We start from the raw sequence: 18,518 nt of genomic DNA on the forward strand, positions 1-18,518 counted from the left end.
AGATGGCTTCTCAGTCAGGAAGGATTGAAAGCACAGGAAGCAGGTAGGGCACAGGTGACAGATGGCCAGCTTTGCCCATGGCAGGCAGGCCACATCCCCAGGTTTTTCTCATGTTTCATCAAGCCTGTGTCCCAGGATGAATGTGGTCTGGACTTTGGTTCTAATTAACTGTAGGACCTCAGGTTATGTGAGTCTTGGGTTTTATAATTATATAACACTTAACTCATAGTAAGTGGAATCGTGTTCATAAGAGTCCTAGTGTAATGCCCACCACAAATGGTGCCAGCTCAGGAGCTGTGTGTGAACTCTGAGGCAGGGGCTGGCATGTCAGGAAGGAGAAGAGACAGGTACCAACGCTCATGTCTGTGAAATCGCAGAGTACACTGTGGTGAGGGAAACAGACTATCTGGAAGATTTTTTCAACACCTTTTTTTTTGTCGTACAGGTTGACAGTTGTCAGCAAAGGTTCCTGTCCTAACCCATAGGGACCTCTTCCATCTGTGGGTCTTAAAAAATGACCTTTGGTGGTAGCAGTCTCCACAGCTGTGAGCAGATCCTGGCGTGTGCAGGGAGTTAAACGGACAGTTTCTCATTAGGTGACACTCCATAGGCTGTTCCTATGTTTCCTAAGCACAGTTTCTGCCAAGTGTTGTCAATAAAGGAAGCATTCTCTAGGGGCGCCTGGAGAGGCAACAGAGAGGTACCAGAGATGTAGCAGAAAGTACTCACTGCTGTAGTGTCATGAGAGAAAGGAGGAGTTAAGCTCTGGGACTCTGAAGTCAGACTGCTGTGTTAAGTCTCCTAGGTCCTGATTGCCCATGGTCAAGGGTTTTTAATGTCTTGTTTTCCTGCTGCTGCTGCTGCTGCCCTTCTGCCTCAGATACCATCTCCTTGGCCTGCCCCTGGCCTGGTCTCCTTTGGGGAAACTCTGGAGGTCAAAGAATATTGTTACCCTAGTAATTGAGAGTGTGCTTGCAGATGGACTCTTCTACCCTGATGATCTTTGGGACTGTGACCATTTTTGCTCTCAGTTGGGTGGCTCCCGTACCACCAAGAATGGCTTTAGGTCTCTCCCCATTGAGGAGCCTTCCTCCCCGTGGCTACTTTTTATGCTACAGGTGCTGTTTTTGTTGGAGCAGTAACCCTTGGTTTCATGGTAGTTAGTGAGGTAGACTAAGGAAGGTGCTATTGAAAAACAGGCAGAGCAGTTGGCAAGCAGCCATGGCCCGCGCACAGGCCCAGCATGTACCTGAAGCCTGAAGCACTCACGAACCTTTTTCATCTGGCTGACACTAGACTAAGGGACAGGTCACAGGTATGCTAGGAGTTATTTCCCAAAAGGCCTTCATCCGGCTCATCTGGGGATCAGATAGAATCAGAGGCAAAACTTTGAGGGAGGAAGGCCGACACTTAATATCAGCTGTGGCCGATAGTAGGCTGCAAGGCTCAAAGAGAAGTTCTGAGACTCCCATAAAGACTCTGTCACGTGATCTGTAGTCTGGTCAAGTGGAGCCACAGAATTATCTGGGATTAGAAAAGAGACAAAAACCACTGAAGAGAAACCTTTGCTTTACAGTGATGATAGCTATCAGTCAGCTGCGGCTGACTAATAAGAGACCTAAGAGACCAGTGTCACGGAGGTGAATCTTCTGGGAACTGTTTACCGGCAGCACAGATAGAAGATCAAGTCTGCACCTCATGCTATCAGCACTTGGTAATGTGTGAGGGTCTCCCACTTGGTGGCAACAAAATTGCTTTCAGGAAATGCCAGGACTATGGGGAAGACCACCAAGGACAGCAGCAGCTGTGGCATGGAGTCAGCCTGAGTAGCAAAGATAAGCTCTGTTGCTGTGGAGGGTAGAGCCAGAGCAGTGGAGCTTCTCAGGCCCCGTGGAACCCAGAAGATCACTGAGTGGGTCCCAAACATTGGACAGTGATCCATTTCTGTTAATAATTGTGCCCTGCTTCCTCCTTCTTGGGATTAGAGTTCTAATTGCCAGCTGACTTTTGCAAATGGCAAGAGTTTTGGGATTGGAAGGTGTGTGCAGAATGAGGCAGATAAATCTTGGCTCCTGGGCTTCCCTTAGCATCTCAATGGGCTGGGCCAGTTGCCTCCTTTCTGTGACTCATCATTGGACATAGCACCAATGGAGAAGACTGGGAGACAGTGCAGGAATGAGCCATGGGTGAGGTGCAGAAATCCCACCAGCTAGCCCTGCCTCTTCCTGGGACAGACTAGACCTGGCTAGCTGCTCCCTGCTGGCACACTGGAATACCCATCCTGTGGACTAGGAGATGAAGGAATGGGCAACCTTGACTTAAGACTTCTCTTTCTCCCCCCCCCCCCCTTCACCTCATTACAGAGGGAACAAAGCATTTCCAAGAAAGTTTCAAACAATGGGCAGAATTAGATCCCACCTGAACAAGAAGCTCTAACATTCTTTAGTCAGGAGGACTGGACAAGTATCTTGTCACAATGCTGTGCATTGCAAGATGCTTTGTGGCTCCCCTGTCTTCTACATAGCACGGCGAGCAATACTCAGCCTGGCAGTGTCATTGCCAGGGGGGTGGAGGTTCCTTCCCAGTTTTATTAACAAAAAGAATTCAGAAACAGACTGAGAAGGAAGCTAAAGGACAATGTTATTAGACTTTGAAAGAAATTCAACAGGGCAGGTAAGCTGTGGATCTTGGCAGCTGCTATGAGAGACGGGAGATGAAGAGAAGGAAGACAAAAAGCCATGCCTTTTGAGTTAGACATATTGACAGTGGAGGTTGGTGAAGCAGCTGGATGGCAGAAAGAGGGAGCGGGGCTTCAGAGAAAGTGAGAATGTCCAGAGCAGAAGGGTTACCATGCTTAGGCTTTGGGCAATATCTGAAAAGACAGAAAGATGGAAAAGAAAAAAAGAGGTTTTTGTTTGTTTGTTTGTTTTTTTCTGAATTAAAATGACAGTTTAGCAGGGAGGTCTAAAGGGAGTACCTGGAGTGAAGCACCTCTGGGACCCGTAAGTTCACTCTCTCATTAAAGGGGTGATCACTCCTATTGCCTTAGCAAGTCAAGGATCTGAATCGGCTCTCGTGGGGGGTAGTCTTCTGACCAGGTGGCTAGCCAGCACAGCTGGATTAGCTTTTTCTTAGATTCATTTTTATTATTTCATGTGTATGAGCATTTTGCCTTCACGTGTGTCTGTCCACTATGTGTGCTGGTGCTTGAGGAGGTGGTGAGCTTCCACATGGGCGCTGGGACTAGAACCCAGCTCCTTTGCAACACTATCAAATGCTCTTAAGCCCTGAGCCAGCTCTCCAGCCCCTGGATTAACTCTTAAGGGAGGAGACAATGGTATACAGTGTTCTAATCTTTGGAGCAGGTCAGCCTGTTATATCTCCACCCAGTGTTAAGAAGTATTCCATTCTTTTGACCAGAAGGCCTCAGGAGGGGCAGTTGTGATGTTTTCCATTCTAGTGTTACCAGAAAAATGGGAAATGGGGTTCAAAGGTGAGGGAGGGGTTCTATTAATGCCCTCCAAGGCGATTCACTGTCTAGTTACCCAATCTCCCCTAAGGGCCGAGACCCTAAAATCATTTAGGAGATGGGCTGAAACTGGGGAAAAGGAGAATCTGTTTTCACCACAAAAATCCAGAGCTCCAATTCCAAAGCTGTTAGGCAGAGGGACTGGTGTCTCTGGACTGGAATGGTGGCCACACCCTCCAGGAAGAGGTACTCACTTACTGGAAGAGATATTAGGAGAAACCAAGCCAGAAACCAGAACTCCCTTCTCGCAATTCTGGCCTTTGGCTGGGACAGATCCAAGGATATTTCCAGCTTCTGGACAAGACAAACATTAGAACTTGTCACAGAGGGGCTCCTGCTCCTGAAAACGCACAGCCAGTTTCTGCGTCCTGGTCTTACCAGTGTGTCACAATTATCTCTCTCTCCTGGCCAGAGCCGCCAACAACAAAAGATAATCTGATTCCTGAAGGCCAAGAGTGTGGTTCTCAACCTTCCTAATGCTGCAACCCTTTAATACAGTTCCTCATGCTGCGGTGACTCCCAAACAATACGATTATTTTGTTGCTACTTTCTAACTGTAATTTTGCTATTCAAAATGTGACTATCTGATATGCAGGATATCTGATATGTAATCCCCAAAGTGGTCAAAACCCACAGGTTGAGAACCACTGCTCTAAAGACACGGAAATGAATATTTAAGTTGATCCAATAAGAGGCAAGGAGAAAATCTCAAGACAACATTCCCCAATGCCAGAACTGTCCCATGGTCCCTCATGGGTAAGACTTCTTACCAGAGGATTCCTAGAATGAGGCTCCCCACTGGGGAGACTCCCTGGCCAGAAGCTGGAGGGTAGGGTAGGTCATACCTGGCCAGGGAAATGTAGGTAGGGTAGGGCTGACTAGCACACGGCTTACTTACTAATGAGGGACTTAAACTTTCACAGCCATCTCTTACATGTGAACTCTGTCACAGGAACAACCAACCATATGCCGAAAGCTGGACGGATCCCTCCAGGTCCAGATGAGAACACAGGTGGTCCCCACGGAGCCACGAGTACCCGGCACCTATGGAAACACTGCTGCCCACTCTGACACTGCCCACTTGCACTGACAAATCAGAACAGATTTCTATTACAAAAACCCTAAATAGTGAACAAACGAAGGAAGAAAATGCATAGCACAAAAGCCTCAGCTACACATCCATCAATCCCTGGGCCCGAGAGTCTCTTTAGGACAGCCCACCGTTGATAAACAGATGTCCCTGTCACTAATTAGATGGTGGCTGCTTCCCTGCTCACAGAGATTCCTCATTTACAATACAGTGGGCACAGGTTGCTGAGAAAGGTCAGAAGCAGAGGCTGAACAGAGGGTGATTAATTAAAGCTGTGCTGTGCACAGCTACCTGGTGACTCGGACAGATCACCATTTATAACCCTCTTACTTTTCCACCTTTTTTTTTTTTTGTCTTTACTAACTTGAAATATAGGTGTTTTACTTATTAAAAATAAAACAATAAAACAAAAACTCACCTATTTTATATGGTACTTATTTTTACAAGATTGGGCCTGTACTGCAGGGACTGGGATAAGACAAGAAAATTCTATGTTCTAGCCTTGCATGGCTTACAAAGCAAGTTCAGGGCAAGTTTGGGCAATGTATACTCTTGTCTCCCCCCATCTCCCAAATCTCTGGAGGGCCTGGAGAGATGGTGAAGAACATGAACTGCTTTTCCAGAGACCAGAGTTTGGTTCAGTACCCATGCTGGGCAGTTCACAACTGTTTTTAACTCCAACACATCTAGCTCCTGCAGACCCTGCACTCATGTGCATGTGTGTGTGCGCACACACGCACACACGCACACACACACACACACACACACACACACACACACACACTTAAAAACAGTAAGTATATATTTATAAATATATAAATATAGATTAAATATATACATGTTCAAAAGGCCTGGTGATGAAGTTCAGAGATTGTACACTTACCTTCTTCTATGAGGCCTGGGTCCAGTCTCTAGTTACTTCCAGAAACCAATCAGTCAACAAACCAATCAACCAACCAACCAGTCATCCAGCTAGCCAGCCAGCCAGCCAATGAGCCAACAAGCCAGCCAGCCAGCCAACAAACCAACCAACCAACTGACCAACCAGCCAACCAACCAACCAGCCAGCCAACCAACTGACCAACCAGCCAACCAATCAACCAACCAGTAAGCCAGCCAGCCAGCCAGCCAGGCAATCAACCAACCAACCAATCAACCAGTCAGCCAGTCAGCCAGTCAGCCAGTCAGCCAGTCAGGCAGCCAGCCAACTAACCAGCCAATCAACCAACCAAAATAAACAACAAAAACCTAAATCCACACCTACAGAAAGCAAAGCAGAATATATGAATAGAACATCATGCCTTATTTCTGGTTCTACATTTTTCTCTCTGTCCTTTGGCATCAAGAGATATCAGTGTTTCCAAGGATTGCCTCCACAGAGTCTCAGTCCACACCAAAGTCTTTAGCTGACGAGGCAAGTTAGGATGGAGAAGGAGGAACAGGTAGAAGGTCCCCTCAGGTGGCCAAACAGCTGGAGATGTATTGATGTACTGAGAAATTCTTGATTTTCTCAGGTGCTTTGTTGACTTAAAACAATTTCCTCCGACTACGGTTGAAATAGAGAGGATGTGAAGGAAGAAAAGTAAGACAGTGAAGGAGTAGGGGTAGGATAGCTATAAGATAGGTGAAAGGAGGGACAAGTCAGGGGATCTGGTTACCTCCCCGAGAAAAATGTGTCTGCCTTGTCCCCGTAGGGCAACACCCAGCATCTCCCTCCTGTGAGTAATCTGAGGTCATGCCCTCTGGGAGAAGGATAGATAAACAAGGTCCATTTAAAACAGGACTGAGCACAGGCACTGTCAGGAAAACCCCACTGTTGACCATCTCATGCATAGTCATAATGGGGCACATACATGCTTAAAATTATGGGCTGTATAAGCAGATTGTCCAACGTTGTGTAACAGCTCATCTATCAGTCAAGGCAATTCCCACTATTGGGGGCTGGCTCTTTCCTCCAACCAGTCTTAGAAAATAGAATCCTGGAAGAGAATTTGGGGTGTTTGAGCCGCACGCTTGCTCTGACCCAGTCTCATTCTGTGGAGTGTGCACTGTGTGCTTTTACTATCACGTCTCATAAATCTATGTTTCACTGTGAGGGCTGTTCCATTATTTGTTCAAGACACAAAGAATCTGGACATTACGTCACAGAAGACCCCTTCATCCACAGCTGTGCATATGCTTCTGCCTCTGGTTGTCCCGGTGACACTGCAGAGCAGTTGCTGAAAATTTACCAGTCTAAGCGGTCAGATTTAGAGCATTTCTGGCTCACCAAGACTCATGACTGTAATGTAATTCGTCTTTCTAGCAGCTTCTGAGCCTCATGAGAGCCCCTAGCTCACGTCTGTCCTGGGCTATATATGGTCCGGGATCAGCAAGAACGTAGTCATCAGTGAGGTACCCAAAGCTGGCTGTCTGCATCAAAATCCAGGCTCCACTATGCATTTCCCTTGTAACATGAGTGACAGTCTCCTGCTCTGTGACACAGGGTTAGCATAAGCATCTGCAGAGCATAGGCCTGAGTGACGCAAACATTTGGCCCCAGGCCAGACCTATAGGAAGCACCTTCTGCTCAGAGCCACTGTTTATCAGCATGGCTCAGGTTCTGTCTCGGTTCAATTTTCTGGCTTATCACGGCCACATACCTAATGCTTTCTTATGGCTTAAAAACTCTGGCCAGGGGCCAGGGAGCCGGCTTGGTTAAAAGGATTTGCCATGAAAGTCTGGTGGCTTGACTTCCATCCCTTCCCCACCCCAAGTTCAGCTCTTTATTGAACTTGCTGATAAAAGAGGTCTGGTCCAAAGGACCAAAGACCAAGTCATCATCAGACTTCTTGGATTCTTCCTTCTTTGCTTCCTGTTTGTTTTTTTCTCAGCAAGGGCAGCAGTGGTGGAGGGGACAGGACAGCTTGTTGGTGTGGCCTCAGCTTCTGGGGCAGGCCCACCAGCCCCTACATTGCAGATGGCATTCCCAGTGTTCATGTCTGCTAGGGCCTTTGAGAACCAGTCAAGCCGGGAAGGTTCCATTTAACTTTGACAGCAGCTGAATTACGAGAGAGCACTGATCTTACCCTCTCCATGTCCACGTAGTCCTACAGGATGTAGCTGTAGGCGAGCTGAGCTCCCTGAGGCCATGACACAACTGCCAGCAATGCTGGTCACCAGACGGAGGGAGCAGCCCAAAGTGGCCTGAGCTCCCTCAGGCCGGATCAAGCACAGTGGCAGCAGCTGAGGAAAGGGGATTTCTGTCCTCAGGATTCACAAAAAGAAGAAGAAAAAAAGAAGCACCTCTATAAAGTTGTTCTCTGGCTCCATGCATGCGAGAATGTGTACACACACGGATGCAGGCATGCACACACCAATGCAAAAGTATAACTCAGGAGTTAAGTGTGATTGAATGTAGAGGCTGTGAGAAGAAAGTGCTGACTGAGGCCAGATCGGGATGTGTGGAGAGAAGGTCTTTAATTAGAGACCAGAAAATGAGGGCCAGCCCTCCCTTAGGGTGTCTTCACAGGCTGCCAGCTGCGGGATACTGAAACTTGACACCAAGTAGCTGTGTGTCCTGAGGGCCTCTGACCCAGATCGCCACAGCTCAGATTTCTATACCAGACACTGAACAACTGGAAATTATATGCACAACAGTGTCTGCACAGAAACCACAACTCTCATCTTAAAGGAAGTAACAGCTAGTTTATTCTGGAGCCATTCTGAGTGATCAATGGCCCAGATTTAGGTTACCCAAAATTCCTTGTTCCAACATGGAAGCAGTTTCATGAAGCTTTATAGTTTTACAAAACAAAGAAAGTCATAAATCAAGGCAAGGTATTTTTTTGTTTTTTTCATTTTATTGGTTTTTCAAGAGAGTCTCACTATATAGCCCTGGAACTGGCTCTGTAGACCAGGCTAGCCTTGAACTCAGAGATCCATCTGCCTCTGCCTCCCAAGTGCTGGGATTTAAAGTCGTGTGCCACCACTGCCCTTCGATCAAGGCCAGTTTAAAACAAATTGGTGAATACATCCAAGAGAACAGTACGGCAGGATGGGGGAATCTTTTCCAATAGGCCCAGATGCTAGCTAATAGCATGCCATTCTTAGCTTTTGAATTGGTGGAAGCTAGTGGTCTGTTAATAGATTCCAAAGGGGTTTCTTTTTTCTTTTCTTCTTTCTTTCTTTCTTTCTTTCTTTCTTTCTTTCTTTCTTTCTTTCTTTCTTTTCTTTCCTTCTTTCTTTCTTTTTGTTCTCTCTCTCTCTTTCTTTCTTCTGTTTGGTTATTTGGAGACAAGTTTTCTGTGTAACAGCCCTGGCTGTCCTGGAACTCATTTTGTAGACCAGGCTGGCCTAAATCTCACAGAGGTCTGCCTGCCTCTGTCTCCCAAGTGCTGCTGGGATTAAAGGCATGCACCACCATGTCCAGCTACAAAAAGTTTCTATTACTCATTAGATATTAGTTCAGACACGGAAGTGGCTGCTCCAGAGGGCTAGAAGTAGCCCAAGATAAGGCAATTAGCCTGTGGACCTGCAACATTCCAATCCACACCGCTGAAACGCTAATCAATCAGGCTCTGCAGTCTTCTCAGGAATTTCCTTCAGCGGCAGCTTGCCCTGAATTTCCGGAAGGTACACTGGCCAATCAAGACCGACCTTCACCCAGTGTAAATGACCTTCTTGGAAGCCCTGCACTCTGCCCTCCCCAACTCACTACAGGTAGCATTCTAGTTACTTCCCAGCTCTGTGGCCTCTTGCTGTATTCAAATCATTTTCCCTGTTGTGGTTTAGAGTGAATTCATTTCCTGCATGTGGAGCCCTTTCCCACCACTCTAGTGGTGGATACCACTACTGAGCTCCAGGCTAGCCTCAACTCCACAGTGGAACCAACCACCTTACCTAGAAACAAACAAACAAATACTATCTGGTCACAAATAACTATAACTTCCCATTTACCTTCTGCACTGGCTACTTCTTTCTTTTTCCTCCTTCTTTTCTTTTGTGTTTTTGAAACAGGCTCTCACTATGTAGCCTCTGTTGGCCTATAGCTTGACCCACAGGCCAGATTGGCCTAAAACCTCACAGAGATCCACCAGCTTCTGCCTCCTGAGTGCTGGGGTTTAAAGCATGCACCACTGTGTCCAGCTTGTACAGGTCGTTTCCCACAGGGTCAGTTTTGAAGACTCCTAGTTGAGCAGGAGTCTCTGTGTGGCCCATGCCTGGGAGACAGAGGGAAGGTAGGACTGAGATGCTGGGTTGAGGCATCTGGAAAGTTCAGAGATGCACTGTGAACTGCAGAATCTTGTACCTATCTTGGAATTTCTTCCTCTTCTTCCACTTCTTCCTCCTCCTCCTCTTCTTTCTTTCTTTCTTCCTTTCTTTCTTTCTTTCTTTCTTTCTTTCTTTCTTTCTTTCTTTCTTTCTTTCTTTCTTTCTTTTTCAGCAATGTCACTCTTCATGTCTATACCTTGAGGCTCACTGCACTTCTGTTTCTCATCTTTGTGTGTGTGATTTGTGTGTGTGTGTGTGGCCAGAAATTGACTCTGGGTGTCTCTCTCAATTATGCACCACCTTATTGTTTGAGACAAGGTCTCACTGAACCCATTATTCCCTGATTGATAGGCTGGGTGACTTTGATCTTGGGATCTGTCTGTCTCTACCCTGCCTGTTACCACAGGCGTGTGTATGTGTGTGTGTGTGTGTGTGTGTGTGTGTGTTGTTGGTGATCTGACGCAGGTGCTCATGCTTGCATGGAAGGCGCTTCACCCACACAGAGCCATCTTCCCAGCTTGCACTTCGTCTCACCACAATAATCTAAAACAAAGCACCAACACACAGAACTATGTGCTTCTATGGCCACATGTCTGCGTGTACCTCTGCACACCAGAAGGGGGCACCAGATCTCAACATAGATGCTTATGTGCCACCATGTGGTTGCTGGTTGAACTCAGGAGCTCTGGAGGAGCAGCCATTGCTCTTAACCTCTGAGCCATCTCTCCAGTACAGTCACATGTGTGTTTTACCACAGTTAAGAAAAGAATTGGCCAGTGAACCAGCTCAACGGGTAAAGAAAGGTTCTTGCTGTGCCCGTCTGGTGCCCCCAGTTCTGTTCCTAGAAACCATATAAAGGTGGAAGGAGAAAACAGATCCCACCAAGTTGTCCTCTCACCAAAGACAGTGCCATCATGGGTATGAACAGTAATAATAAATAAGAAAAATAGTAAGGAAATACACTGAAAGCTTCCCCACCCCCTTTTTTCTAGCAGACTAGTAGGTTTGAAGACACAGCTGTCATTCTGAATTCTGAGTTCGCCTCCGCCCAAGGTGGGTTTCAAAAGGAGGAGTCTCCCTTAGGAGGCACCGTGCTCTACCTAGTGGGGGTCTCTCCTGACATTTCTTCGCCTGTTTGGAGACAGTGGAGTCTGTATGGGCGAGGAAAGAGGAGCACGCAGCAGCGGCCTACAAAACTGGTTCAAAGTGTGGTCCGTCTGCGAGGGCGGCTTCCCTGTGCTTTCAATTCCAAAGGTCCCTCGGACCCTCTCCATTCCTCCCCTGCTTCTCCCTGCCGGCTCGCTCCCTTGCTACTGTAGTTACCGAGCAGTCTGTAGCAGTCTCAGAAATAAAACACGAAGCGCCAGGCACTGTCCTCAGCTGGCCAGCCAAGGACAAATACAAGCCTGCGCTGCCCCCTGCCGGAAATCCCGGCTCACATACGTCCAAAACCTTAACTCTCTTTCCAACCAGACCTAGCTGATTCCCCAAAAGGAGCAGGGATGAGGGGCAGGAGGAGAGCAGCAGTTTTGAAAGGGTCTTCCAGAATCCATGAAGATCCGTCACGGAAGTTTTTTGCTAGCCTGCCCCTGTAGTGTCCTTCCCGTGTGGGTACAGGTTGGCCTTACTTCCCCCTGGGGGTGGAGGGCTCTGGCTTCAGCTTGATCCCCTAAAAGGGAGCCCTGACTCTTGCTGGCTTCCTGCATTGTCACGCTTCCCCACTCCCCCCCCACACTATTTTTTTTTCAAAAATAGGCTTGCCCACCGTCACAGTTGGTCAAGCCATTAGAGTTTCTGAAGAGCCCACCTGCTTCTTAGCCCATTAGAGCTTAGCTGTCTCTGTACCCTGACTGATCTGTCTAGAACCTTTATCAGAGTCTCACATCCTCCTGATGTCCTGCGGCCAGGATTGGTACAAAGCTCAGCATGAGCTCCAATGCTCTTGGTGTCTGGTTCCGATCTAATCCATGTTTAATTGCATCATTATCCTCTCTACGGGTCAAACCTTCCAAGAGGCATGTACTCTCCCTTCAAATAGCCTGGACTCCCGCTGCAGTCCTATTTGCTAATTGTGAGATCTTAGATGTGCGACCACTGTAGCCTCAATGTCTTTGTCTGTAAATACGGGTAATAGTAATAGACCAGGTGTCTTGGGGTTCCGCAGTTCCAGGCACGAAGTGCACCCGAGGAATGTTAATCTTACTGCGAGTTGAGAGAAAATGTTGGCCTTCTTCCCTTTCACACCAGCTTCCGTCTTTCTGGTTGCTTGAATATTCATGAGCAACCTGCTCAGACAAGCTCAGAGCCCCTCCCAGACTTCAATTCCAGGGACCTTCACTTTTTTTCTTCTTGTTGTTTATAGAATATTTTCGTCTTATGTTTATGGATGTTTTTGCCTGCATGCATATTTATGCACGGATTCAAGGAGGCCAGAAGAGGGAATTGGAGCCCCTGGAACTAGAGTTTCATTCAATTGTGAGCCTCCATGTGGGTGCAGGGAACTGAAGCCTGGTGCTCCCATCCACTTCGCCATCCTTCCAGCACTGACCCCCACTTTCAACAGAGAGCTTCCAAACATACAACCACCCTCTTAAAAAGTCTAACAGTTCAGTATCGAGTTTGGCAGTAGCCTTATCTGACCCTTCAGCTCTTGGTGTGCATTGTATTAGTCTCTCACTGCGTTGACAGCTCAGCCAGATGTGGCCCTTCCTTGGCTCATTAGATTCTTCTAGCTTTATATGTTTTACGCTACTGAATTTATAATTATTTTTCTTTTGTGTGCATTTGTGTTCTGCCTGCATGTATGTCTGTACGAGGGTGTAGAATCACCTGGAACATGAGTTACAGACAGTTGTGAGCTGCCATGTGGGTGATGGGAATTGAACCAGGGTCCTCTGGAAGAGCAGTCAGTGCTCTTAACCACTAAACCATCTCTCCAGCCCAAAGATTTATCTATCTATCTATCTATCTATCTATCCATCCATCCATCTATCTATCTATTTATTTATTTATTATGTACATGAGTGCTCTATCTGCATGTACACATGCATGCCAGAAGAGGGCATCAGATCCCAGCATAGTGATTCCCCACTAGGATTGAACTCAAGACCTCTTGGAAAAGCAGACAGTGATCTTAACCGCTGAGCCATCTATCCAGGCCGCTACTGAATTTATATGTTATTGACATTTTGACTTCTTATCAAGATCTTTAATTGTCTTGCCCATCTGTCCATTCATTCACCCAGTAAACACCAGTGAGCTGCTTCTACACCTGCACAACATGATTAGCACACATCAAGTGCTTGGCCCCTGCCCACGACCACAGGCTCTAGTAGAATGTAAAGAACAAAACACACTAGCAGCTATACAATAATTGAGAACAGCGCTGGAAAAGCAGTTAACAGGGTACAAGGGTAAAGAATGAAGAGGGGACTCTTCAGAAGCGATTGGGGGTATAGCTCACAGGTAGGCAGTTTGTTTAGTGTGCTGAAGGCCTTAGGCTTGATCCTCTGTATTGCAAAAGAAAAACAAATATCACCTCCTTCCAAAAACCTCAAAGCAAAATGAAAATACATGGAGAAGAATGCCTTCAGAAACAAGAGTTTGTGATTCTCTTCTCTCTAGTGTTGTGAAGAATGTCATTGCCATTTGATGGAGCTTACACTGAATCTGTAAACTGTTTTTGGCAACACAATCATCTTTACTATATTAATCCTGCCATTTCATGAGCAGGGGGTATCATTCTACATCTAGTGTCTTCTTCAATTTGTTTTTCTGTGTTTTACAGTTTTAATTGTAGACGGCTTTCACTTCCGTGGCTATGCTTATTTCTAGTTGTTTTCATTTGTAAATAGATTTTTTTTTGTTTGCTTGCTTTTCTTTTCTTTTTCTTATTATTTTTTTTTTTTCAGTTTTTCAAAACAGGGTTTCTTTGTGTGATAACTCTGGTTGTCCTGGACTTGCTTTGTAGACAGACTTGTTTTGAACTCACAGAAATCCACTTGCCTCTGCCTCCTGAGCTCTGGGATTAAAGGGGTGTGTGACCACTGCTCAGCTGTAAATGGAATTTTTTATCTGACTTCTTTCTCAAAAATGTAAATTGATACATATAAAAGCTACTGAGTTTTGTGTTTTAATTTTGTATCCTGCTATTTTGCTAAAAGTTTAAAGATTTTTCTGGTGGAATCTTTAATTAAAAAAAATGGGAGCAGCCTATCTGTTGGGGCCTTTCCTTCCTCTCTGTCCTCACTCCCAGGGGACCCTGCAGATCTTCTCTTTCACCCCTTTTTCCTTATACCATCCACTTGTCTTAGCCAGCAGCACCTGGAGGCACTCTCAACCAGGAACTACGCCACACTGGTCTGAGAATCTTGCAGGTGATCTGTGGTCTCCCCCATCCTCCAGCTACAACTTCCCAGGTTTATCCCCAACCCTGTAGCATCCCACCTGCGGGGCCACCCTTTACTCTTTACTCTCTGCCCACGTTTCCAGGGGACTCCACAGATCTTCTCTTTCAAGCTTCCTTCCTCATCCCACTCCTTTATTCAGCTGCTAACATCTGGAGGTGTCCTGTGCCTGGAACCCTGCTGGTTATTGTACCTGGAGGGCAGGCCGGCATCTTCACTCTCCTTTCTGTCCTCTATATCCAGTTCCCCAGTCTCATCCCAGCCTTATAGCAGACCACTACCCGGGGCCTGTCTACCCTCTCTGACTCTATATCCTGGGGACTGTGCCAAACCCACTTTTCCTCTTTCCTGTGGACCCCGTTAGTCCCCCTGTCTCCATATAGTCCACCCCCCCCCATTCCTTTGTGTCAATTTCCAATACCTAGAAATACATTTTATCTGGGACCACTAGTGGTCATTCTTGGCAGAGTTTCAGAGCACTCTTACCAGGCAACCCACAGATACCACAAGTTCCTGAGATTCAGAACGGGCAAGAGAACCCAAGGAATGGATCACCTACTGTGATGGTTTGAATAGAAATGGTCTCGTAGACTCATGTGTGTGAATGCTTAGCCTGTAGGGACTGGTACTATTAGGAGGTGTGGCCTTGTTGGAGTAGGTGTGGCCTTGTTGGGGTAGGTATGGTTCTGTTGGAGAAAATGTATCATTGTGGAGGTGGGCTTTGAGGTTATATATGCTCAAGTTACACTCAGTCTTGCAGGCTCCTGCTGCCCTCAAATCAAAATGAAGAACTCTCAGCTCCTTCTCCAGCACCATGTCTGCCTGGATGCTGCCATGCTTCCTGCCATGATGATAATGGACTACACGTCTGAAACCGTAAGCTCCCAATTAAGTGTTCTCCTTTATAAAAGTTGCCTTGGTCATGATGTCTCTTCATGGCAATAAAACCCTAACTAAAACATCCACTAAAAACAAACAAAGAAACAAACAAAACAAACCAAGACCAGATATCAACCTCTAGACTCATAACCACCCCAACCCAGATGCCTGAACACCAGTACAAAACACAATCAATAATAAATAAAACAGTATGCCTCCACCAGAACCCAGTACCCTTACTACAGTAGGCCCTGAGAAATGCAATTCAGCAAAAGTACAAGACAAGGACTTAAAAAAAAGCTATTATAAATATGTTCAAGGACATTAAAGACAAAATGATGCCAACATATCCATAAAACCTTCAATCCAAAATTTGTCTTGCCTACAAGAAGTATAGGGATAAAGATGGAGCAGAGACTGAGGGAATGATAAACCAATGACTGGCCCAACCTGAGAACCATCCAATAAGAGAGCCAACCCCTGACACTATTAATGATACTCTGCTATGCTTGCAGACAGGAAGCTAGCTAGCATAACTGTCCTCTAAGAGGCTTCATCTAGCAGCTGATGGAAACAGATGCAGAGACCCACTGCCAAACAACTGGCTGAGCTTGGAAGAGTGGGAAGAAGGATTGAAAGAGCCAGAGGGGTCAAAGATACCACAAGAAGATCTACAGAATAAACTAACCTGGGCCCATGGAGGCTCACAGAGACCGAACCACCAACCAAAGAACATGCATTGACTGGGTCTAGACCCCCTACACATATGTAGAAGATGTGCAGCTTGGTTATCATTTAAGTTCACTAATAATGGCAGCAGGGGTTGCCTGCTCTTGGATCCCTTTCCCCTACCTGGGCTGCTTTGTCTGGCCTCAGTAGAAGAGGATGCACTTAGTTCTACTGCAACTTGATATGCTAGGGTAGGTTGGCCTCTCTCTGAGAAGAAGGAGGAGGAATGAGAGGAGGAGGTATAAGAGTGGGACTGGGTGGAAAGGAGGGGGGGTTGCGATTAGGCTATAAAGTGATTAAATAAATAAAGGAGAAAAGGAAATGTACAAATCCATTAATGAAAACATCAACAAACAGTGGAATAAAATGAAGAAAACAATTCAAGACATGAAAGTAGAAACAGAATCACTAAAGAAAACCCAAAACTGAGATAACAACCCCAAAACTAGAAATAACAAATTTAAGAACTTGAACAAGAACCTTAGAGACCAGACTCACCAATAGAGTATAACAGATGGCATTGAAGACAAGACAGAAGAAATGGATACCTCAGTCAAAGAAAATGTTACGTTTTAAAAAAGTCCAGGCACAAAATACCCAGGCAATCTGGGACATCATGAAAAGACCAAATCTACAAATGCTAGGAACAGAGAAAGAAGAAAAACCTAGGTCAAAGGCACAGAAAGTAAGTAATAGAAGAAAACTCCCCCAACATAAAGAAGATGTCAATCAAGATACAAGAAACATACTGAACACTAAATACACTGGACCAGAAAAGAAACACATAAGAACCAAAAATGTACAGAACAAAGAAAGGATATTAAATTCTGCAGGGAAGAAGACCAAGTAACATAGAAAGCCAGGCCCAGCAGAATAGCACCTGAATTCTCAATGAGACTCTCGAAGTCGGGAGGACCTGGACAGATATTCTACAGACTAAGAGACCACAGATGTCAGCCCAGCAAAACTTTCCATTACAATAGACGGAGAAAGAAAAGTATTGTACAATAAAACAAAAATTCAAGCAGGATCTACCCACAAATCTATCTCTACAGAAGGAGATAAAAGGAAAACTTCAACCCAAGTTAACCACACCCAAGAAAACACAAGGAATAAATAATCTCAGAGCAGCAAATTGAAAGAAGGTAGAAAAAGCCACACCACCACAACAAAATAGGAATCAATAAACTTCTCATTGATAGTTCTCAGTACCAGTGATCTCAATTCCCCAATAAAAACACACAGATGAACAGGTTGTTCATCATCTATTCTATCCAAAAATAGAATCCATCCTTCTGCTGCATCCAAGAAACACACCTTAATATCAAGGATAAACATCACCTCAGAGGAAAAGGTTAAAAATATATATATATTCCAAGTAAACAGACCCAAGAAACAAGCCAGCATAGCTATTTTAGTATCTGACAAAATAGACTTCAAACCAGAACTAATCAGAAGAGATAGGGGAGGAAAACACATCAAAGGAAAAATTTACCAAGAGGGTATTTCAACTGTAAACATTTATAACCAAACACAAGGGCACTCAAGTTTATACAAGAAACCTTACTACAGTTACCATCGCATGCTGACCCTCACAGAGGGTGACTTTACTACCCCATTCTTGCTGACAGACAGGCCATCCAGACAAAATTGAACAGAGAAATTCGGGAGCTAACTCATATAATAAACCAAATGGACTGAACAGAAAATTACAGAACATTTCACCCAAACACTTAAAGAATATACTGTATCCTCAGCACCTCATGGAACTTTCTCCAAAACTGACCACATACTTGGACACAAAGCAGGTCTCAACAGAGAGAAGAAATTTGAAATAACACCTTGCATTCTACCTGATCACCATGAATTAAAGCTGGATATCAATCAAAACAGAAACAGATAGGTTAAAAACTCATGAAAACTGAACAACTCATCACTGTGCTGGGGGTTGGTCTGATGTTTCTATTTTGAGGCTGATTACTGGCCCTCAAGATCTGGTTACTGTCCTATCCTTGTTGTGTAAACCAGCCTACAGCATTATTCCTGACCGGTCGACTAAAAGGCCTAAAACCTGGGCAGGACACAATGGGGTAGGCATGGATGGCTAAGGTTCCCGGGCTTTGGGTTCAAGAGACTCACAGGAAACAGGTAGACTGGAAGGGAAGGAAGACACCACAATGGGTTAGCATGGAGAAGGAACCACATGGGCTGGGAGGAAGGACTCCAACAATGTCGTGGAAAGGCCCAGATGAAGAATACAAGCAAGTATTTTTAAGATTATGGATGGAAGGTAGCCCAGATAAAGATAGTTAAGGCAGATAGCATTGGATGAGAGTTGGGAGTTGGATGGTGAGGTTATCGAGATAGTGTAAGTAAAAATATCTGCCCAACCCCAGGTAAACAGGCAATTATAAAATCTAATGGGTGTCTGTGTCTTATTAATTGTGATAGCAGGTTAAATAATAAACATTATTTAGCCCGACACCATTTTATCACCAACAACACTACTGAATTAAAAAAATGGGTCAAGACAGAAATTAAGAAAAAATTAAAAACTTTCTAGGATGGAATGAAAATACAACATACCCAAACTTATGGGACACAATGAAAGTGGTACTAAATTCACAACACT

The sequence above is a fragment of the Meriones unguiculatus genome, chromosome 2 (genome assembly GCF_030254825.1).
Source record: "Meriones unguiculatus strain TT.TT164.6M chromosome 2, Bangor_MerUng_6.1, whole genome shotgun sequence".
NCBI classification, from domain to species: domain Eukaryota; kingdom Metazoa; phylum Chordata; class Mammalia; order Rodentia; family Muridae; genus Meriones; species Meriones unguiculatus.